The 8,165-nt window shown below is 42.2% G+C and overlaps 1 protein-coding gene across 1 annotated transcript in view; it reads left to right on the top strand.

Moving 5' to 3' along the window:
• Window positions 1–8,165, top strand: part of TMEM135 (transmembrane protein 135) — a 433,297-nt gene that overhangs the window by 342,645 nt on the left and 82,487 nt on the right. The gene's annotated exons all lie outside the window — the stretch shown is intronic.

Consider the following 8,165-nt stretch of genomic DNA (forward strand, 5'->3'; position numbering starts at 1 on the left):
TCCTCCTCCTGTATAATGACTGATAACACCTCTATATACAGCAGATAACACAGGATCCACCATTCACAATAGGTGATGTCACAGCTCACCTCCTCCTCCTGTACAATGACTGACAACACCTCTATATACAGCAGATAACACAGGATCCACCATTCACAATAGGTGATGTCACAGCTCACCTCTTCCTCCTGTACAATGACTGATCACACCTCTATATACAGTAGATAACACAGAATCCACTATTCACAATAGGTGATGTCACAGCTCACCTCCTCCCCTTCCCATACAGATCTCAGTACATGCCCACAACCTAATCCCAAAGAAGTCAATGAACATCTCCATTGTATTATTTTGTATGATCTACATGGCTGCAGTAAAGCGTTTCTCTGATTTGCTGTTAACAGAAGCTCAGACAAGGGGGCCGCCCCTATAATCATGTACAGAAAATAAAAATTGAAAAAATCTGTAATCATAAAAAAAAAACAACATTTGAAGTAAGTATGGTAATATATTCCTATATCTGGTGTCAATTAGTAAGAAATAGAGGCGACACATGGGATAGGCGATAACTTATATATATGGTGGAGGTCTGACCTCTGGATCTGCACTGATCTGCAGAATGGGGCACTTCTACCCCCATTAGAATGGAGAGGCAGTGCGACCACATGACCGCTGCAGCCAATCACTGCAGGAAGAACAGAAGCTTAGATCGTGGAAGCTACTAATTGAAGCTGAGAAGTGAAATGCGTGGGCTTCGATCTGTTTGGGCCTGGTTAATAGACAACAGAGATAAACCCTCCATGGACCTGTGTGGAGACAATGACACCACTGATGGGTAAATGTCAGGAGGCCACAGTGACTTAATTTCTTAAATTTCCTGTTGACACAAGGTTGGTCTTATCTTAATCTCTGCTGATTCCTTGAGAAACCATTGACTGAGATGACTTCTGAGCTCTGAGGTGTGATATCTTCTCACCCAATATCTTCTCCATTACCTTCACCCCCTTCACTTACAGGTGATTTTTTTTAGTTTTTCAGCTTTTTTTCCTGTTTCTTCCAGGAATCATATTCCCCCCCACCCGCCTGGACATAGGCGTAGGAGGGATTGTTTTTTTCTTATGGAACAACTTGTATTTATGAGTGACAACATTACCATCTAATGTACTGAAAAATGTGAAAAATTTCCCCAAAAAATGGAAAATGGTTAAAATCTGCCATTTTTGGGAGAGGGTGAAAATGGTTTTATGGCTTTCATTGTGCAATAAAAATTACTCTTCAGTTCAGTATAATTGCAGCGATCCCAAACTTTTTTAATGTTTTTTTTTTCTCTATTTTATTGGTTAAAAACAATTGAAAAAGTGCAAAAAAAAAACAACGAAACTTTGGTCATTTTCTGTTACTCAGAAATTTTAATTTTTATTTCTTCATTGGGTTTGTTTTTTTTGGGTGCTGACCCATAGTTGTACATTTTATGATACGTAAAAGTTTTGTTCTCTATTTATTGAATTTTTGGGAGAATTGCAGGGTGGGCACCAATGGGTGCAGGATTAGACACGACGCACCAGGATGGCACCACTTCAGTGCTGCTGTCCCAGATTGAAGAGCCAGTCCTAATAGTTTGTCAGTATGATATACAGTCCATGTTGTTGGCAGCACAGCTCCTCCATCATCTGGGCAATGTGCTGTCGACAACAGTGATATTTCAGCCAATGCCTACCCCTCAAAGAAGGGTCGTTTTGCTTGTTCATTGGGTTTTTGTCCATCTGTTTAGATCTGATGATAGTCAGAAGTGATCTTTCACTCTCAATTTAAAGAAGTACTCCTCCTCCCATCAAAGTTTTTTTTCTTAATATATTGCTCTTACAATAATTGTGTACTTACAATTGCTCATTTTGCCTTTCTACCCAGCTAATTCTTCTCTTTTCTCTGCTCTATGTAGAAACAGGAAGTCTCTTGTCCCTGCATTTATCATCCCCCTCTTCAACTCCTGACACAGCTGCTCCACTCCTCCCCCTGCTATTAACCTTTGCAGTGACTGATGACTCATACAGAGACAATTGATCCCCCTGTTTCTACATAGAGCTTAGAAGGATTCAGCTAGAGAAGAATTATCTGGGTACAAGGGCAAAATGAGCAATTGTAAATACACAGTGCTGTATATTATGATGACTGCAATATATTAAGAGGATACACATTGACATATGTCAAATCTGTATTCAGTGAAGACAGATTCTACCATTATTTAGATAGTTGGTGCTTATAAAGTTCTAGGAAGGAGGGTGGAGCTAGCGGCAGACACATATATTCTGCTGCAAGTTCTCCTGAAACCACAGTTACACTTTTCTAACTGTCATTTCCGGAGAACTTGCAGCAGAATATATGTGTCTGCCTCTAGCTCCTCCCTCCTCCATAGAACCTTATAAGCACCAGCTGTCTTCTCCTATCTAAATAATGGGAGAATCTATTTTCACTGAATACAGAATTTACAGATTTTTTTAAATCATTTAATTAATAGTGAAACATTAGTCCTGGAGGAGAAAAAAAAGCAGAATTCTCTGATAAGATATATTACTAAGTTTCTTATTTCCCCGTGTACTATTGGTTTATGGAATAAAAATGAAACCAACTCTAAATTTATTTTAGGGTTGTAGTTGGTACATTTCTACTGACTCCTCATCCTTTTTTGTGATGGTCTATACTAGATCTGGACCCTCATAATTTACAATGAACGATCATTTCCTGCAAAGAGAGAAAGTTGTTTTTTTTTTTTGCGAGAGATGAAGCGTCGACATGACCCTCATGGTGGTAAATGTGAGATGGTGCAGGCGGATGATGAATCATAGAATCATAGAATCATAGAATGGTAGAGTTGGAAGGGACCTCCTGGGTCATCTGGTCCAACCCCCTGCTCAAAGCAGGATTCACTAGATCATCTCAGACAGATGTCTGTCCAGCCTCTGTTTGAAGACGTCCATTGAAGGGGAACTCACCACCTCTCGTGGCAGCCTGTTCCACTCATTAATCACCCTAACTGTCAAAAAGTTTTTTCTAATATCTAATCTGTGTCTCCTCCCATTTAGTTTCATCCCATTGCTTCTAGTCTTTCCTTGTGCAAATGAGAATAAAGATGATCCTTCTACAATGTGACAGCCCTTGACATATTTGTAGACCGCTATTAAGTCTCCTCTCAGTCTTCTTTTTTGCAAGCTAAACATTCCCAAATCCTGCAACCGTTCCTCATAGGACATGGTTTGCAGACCAGTCACCATTCTGGTCGCTCTTCTCTGAACTTGCTCCAGTTTGTCGATGTCTTTTTTAAAATGTGGTGCCCAAAACTGTACACAGTATTCCAGATGAGGTCTGACCAAAGAGGAGTAAAGACCGATAATGACTTCACGTGATCTAGACTGTATGCTTCTGTTAATACATCCCAGAATTGTATTTGCCTTTTTTGCTGCTGCATCACACTGTTGACTCATGTTCAGTCTATGATCTATTAGTATACCTAAGTCTTTTTCACATGTACTGTTGCTTAGCACTATTCCTCCCATTCTGTATATGCTTTTTTCATTTTTATTGCCCAGATGTAGTACTTTGCATTTTTCCCTGTTAAAAACCATTCTGTTGGTTGCTGCCCACTGCTCCAGTTTATTTAGGTCTTTTTGAGTGTTATGTGTGGACAGTACAGGACAGGAATTACCAGCTCACGTGTCCTTTCACCATTCTTGGCCTCCCCTCCTGGGGAAGCAGCAGGAACCGTCTCTACCTGGAAGTTATAGGAGATGCCTTCAAAGTCTAAAATTTCAGGCGCCTCTCTCATAAAAACTCCATCCCCAGAGGAAATTACGGTGAATCTCCTCCCTTTATTATGTGGTTTCCTCCTGTCAAGCTCTTTGTCTCATGGCGGCATTGATGTGACTATTTATCATGGCCCTGTCATCCTAGAAAGACGAAGAATGGAGAGGAAAGCGGCTTCTCGTTCCCAGGCCTGGGAGAATACGTAGCCGGTGGCTGTGTCTCCCAGCTGGCCTCAGAAGCTTTCTATGGCCGCTGGTAACAAAGCCATGTATTACATGATCGCCTCCGAGCTCTTCCACTCTACGGCTGATATTACAGCTCGCTCGCTGGGAAAGCAATCGAGCTTCGCAGATACGATTTCGGCTATTGATCCTCCAAACAAAGGGCTGGAGATGACGGCATAAGTGGTAGTTTCCTCCAGTTCTGCAGTATTTGTCCTGCCATGTAAAAAGTTTGTTCATTTAGTTCATTGATTTTATTCTTTCCTTTGGCAGTAGGTTCTTAAAGGAGAACTCCATGGCAAACAATTTTTGACATTGTGTATACATTTAAAAAAAAAAATAGTAATCTGACTTTTTGGGTGGAAACCATCAGCAAGTGCACATTTTACTTTATTCGTGGAATAACAGTTGATGGTCTCTAAAAAGAAGGAATCAAATGCATATGCTCAGGATATTAATCACTGCATTGGCTTAATAAATATCTAACTAGAGGGTTAAAGGGATCCTGTCGATGACAGGTCCTCTCAGCTCTGGCATGTGGGATTACTACAAAACAGGTATCATCTTTATTGTGGAACTAGGACCTGTACATCCACAGCACTAGCTTCAGGAGGAAAACCATCCTGGCACATTCGCTTTAAGGCACATTTACATGAGCCATTAATTGGCAAACAGGTACCCTAAGAATCCTCATTCCCGTGTATCATATGTAAATATGTAGGTTGAAACACAGTTATTAACTGAAACAGAAAAAGCTATATAGGAGGCTTAACACTGAATGAAGAATCCAGCCAAACTCTGCAAAAAGGACAGGTTTTGGAAGACTGTTTCATGTCACAGTTCATACACCATGGGAAGAATGGGCACAGCAACAAGACACCAGGTACTTATACTGCATCAGCAAGGTCTCGCAGGGAAAGATTTCAGATCAGACGGGAGTTTCAAGATGTGTTGTTTAAGCTCTTTTGAAGAAGTACTAGTAACTGAGTAGCGTTGAGGACTGTAGATGCAGTGATCGGCCAAGGAAACTTAGTGAAGCCGATGAAAGACACATCATACTCACTTCCTTTCAAAATCTGAAGATGTCCAGCAGTGCCATCAGTTCAGAACTAGCAGCAACCAGCAGGACCCAGCTACACCAATCTACTGTAACGGTAAAGTCTGGCTAGGAGTTGTCTGCAAGAAAGAATTAGGGCAAAAAAGCCATCTCTTCCTCATGGAAACAAGACTAAGCGACTCAACTATGCACAAGAGCCTGGAAACTAGCGTGAATATGAAATATTTGACTAACAGAAAGCATTTTGTTCACCGAAGGGCTGGAGAGCGACACGATAATGAGCGTCTGCAGGAACAGTGAAGCGCGGACGAGGGTTCTTGAAAGTTTAGCGCTTCATTTCAGCTAATAGAGTTGTGGATTTGGCCTGGATCAATGGTGTTCTCAGGGCTGAAACATACAGGCAGATACTTATCCATCATGTATTACCATCAAGGAGACACCTGATTGGCTCCAAATTTATTCTGCAGCAGAACAAAGACCCCAAACATCCAGCCAATGTCATTAAGAAGGAGGAGTCCCGGAAGTGATGATCCGGCCCCTGCAGAGCCCTGATCTCAAATCATCCCGTCTGTCTTGGATCACATGAAGAGACTGAAGGATCCGCACAAGAATCATACACAGAAGATCTGGGGTCAGTTCTCCAAGATGTTTGGAACAACCTCCTGCCGAGTTCCATCAAAAACTGTGCAAGTACAAGTGACTGAGAAGAAAGGATGAAGGTGAAGGGCGGTCACCAAATATTGATGGGATTTAGATTTCTCCTTTGTTCATTTATTTTGTATTTTATTAACTGATAAAAATAAACTATTTACGCTTCTATTTCTAGAGGCTTTTTTACGCTGCAGCATTTTTTTTTTTAGATCTACCTGAAACGTTTATACACACGCTTAAGATGCCCATACCCGTGATACCAAAGTGACCAGGTTGACGATCGCTTTAGCCAATCATAGCTCTTCATCGTCTTGATTGAAGTCGGCCATGTTTGATTCTTCTTGTCCGATACGTTTTTATCCACAATTTGATCTTTTTTTTTTAAAGAATAAAAACTGATTTGTTCATCACCCTGTCTGATCGACTATAACTACCATTTACATAATGGATCATTATTATTCATCTAATCGTTCACATTACATTATATAAAGTCCAATTAAAAATATACAGTTAACTAAAATGTCAAAAAATAATTACTTTAATAAAATAATAGAATATTATTATTAATATTATAATTGGTATTATTTATGTTATTAATATTCTTATTAGTACGATGCAATAATAATAGAACACAATATTGTATGTTCTGGTATTTTACTTTTCTATTATTTTAGTATTTTTATTTCTTGCACGTTTCCCTCTCCTCCTTGTTTTGGCTATTACGGAGCAGGGAGGGGAGGCAGATGACAGAAGAGATGCAGGACTGTGATTTGGTGTGAATTTTTGGCGCTGTGTCGTATAATCTTCCCTGTTTGGATTTTCACAGTCGTTTCTTTGTTTTCAGAATACATTTTTTTTTTTTTTCGATTTTAACCAGACCCATGAGAGCGGCCGCCACTAATCTGAGGGATTTTGTATGTTTCCATCTGCTCTGCGCTGCGTGCTGGACGGTGTCTGGTGACATTGTACAGGTCGCTTCGGTTTACTGTACGTTGTAAAGTGTGATGGTTACATTGTGTATTGCTGAGCTCCGTACTAAGCACTGCATGTTAATGGTAATTCCTTGTATGGTGCTTATCCTCGCCCACATCAGTCCCTGGTGTGATGTCTCGCCTAGTGAGGTGGTTCCTCGAGCCCTTTGGACCGGATGAGCGGTTGTAGTGCAGCATGGATAGATCATTTTGGTCCTATTGGTACAACAGAGGCTGTAGAGACTGACCAACAACTGGAAGGTTGAGCAGTAGAACATTAGGAGGTTGAGATACCGGCATAGCAGAGTAGACTTAACAACGAGGCAGAGAAGAGTATGTTACGATGTCATGTGTGAAATGGGTAGGTGGTATAGCAGAGTTCAGCGAAGTAGCAGTGCTGGGAGTGGCTGATGGCTCAATGGAGAGATGTACAGTGGAGTCCAGTGAAGTAGCAGTTCTGGGAGTGCCTGATGGCTCAATGGAGAGATGAACAGCAGAGCCCAGTGAAGTAGCAGTGCTGGGAGTGCCTGATGGCTCAATGGAGAGATGAACAGCAGAGCCCAGTGAAGTAGCAGTGCTGGGAATGTGTGATGGCTCAATGGAGAGATGAACAGCAGAGCCCAGTGAAGTAGCAGTGCTGGGAGTGCCTGATGGCTCAATGGAGAGATGAACAGCAGAGCCCAGTGAAGTAGCAGTGCTGGGAGTGCCTGATGGCTCAATGGAGAGATGAACAGCAGAGCCCAGTGAAGTAGCAGTGCTGGGAATGTGTGATGGCTCAAAGGAGAGATGAACAGCGGAGCCCAGTGCAGTAGCAGTGCTGGGAGTGCCTGATGGCTAAATGGAGAGATGAACAGCAGAGCCCAGTGAAGTAGCAGTGCTGGGAATGTGTGATGGCTCAATGGAGAGATGAACAGCAGAGCCCAGTGAAGTAGCAGTGTTAGGAGTGCCTGATGGCTAAATGGAGAGATGAACAGCGGAGCCCAGTGAAGTAGCAGTGCTGGGAGTGCTTGATGGCTCAAAGGAGAGATGAACAGCGGAGCCCAGTGCAGTAGCAGTGCTGGGAGTGCCTGATGGCTCAATGGAGAGATGAACAACAGAGCCCAGGAAAGTAGCAGTGTTAGGAGTGCCTGATGGCTCAATGGAGAGATTAACAGCAGAGCCCAGTGAAGTAGCAGTGCTGGGAGTGCCTGATGGCTCAATGGAGAGATGAACAGCAAAGCCCAGTGAAGTAGCAGTGCTGAGAGTGCCTGATGGCTCAATGGAGAGATGAACAGCAGAGCCCAGTGAAGTAGCAGTGCTGAGAGCGCCTGATGGCTCAATGGAGAGATGAACAGCAGAGCAGTAGCAGAATTAAGCATGTCAGGACTCACTGTAGCTGAGTCCTGTGATGAAGCAGAGTAGAATAGAACTAGAAACTCACTATAGTGATGTAGCACACTTGAGTGCTGTATGAGAGCTGTGTATGTC

Source organism: Phyllobates terribilis, unplaced genomic scaffold (genome assembly GCF_046119375.1).
Source record: "Phyllobates terribilis strain yellow unplaced genomic scaffold, ASM4611937v1 Scaffold_2__4_contigs__length_985480577, whole genome shotgun sequence".
NCBI classification, from domain to species: domain Eukaryota; kingdom Metazoa; phylum Chordata; class Amphibia; order Anura; family Dendrobatidae; genus Phyllobates; species Phyllobates terribilis.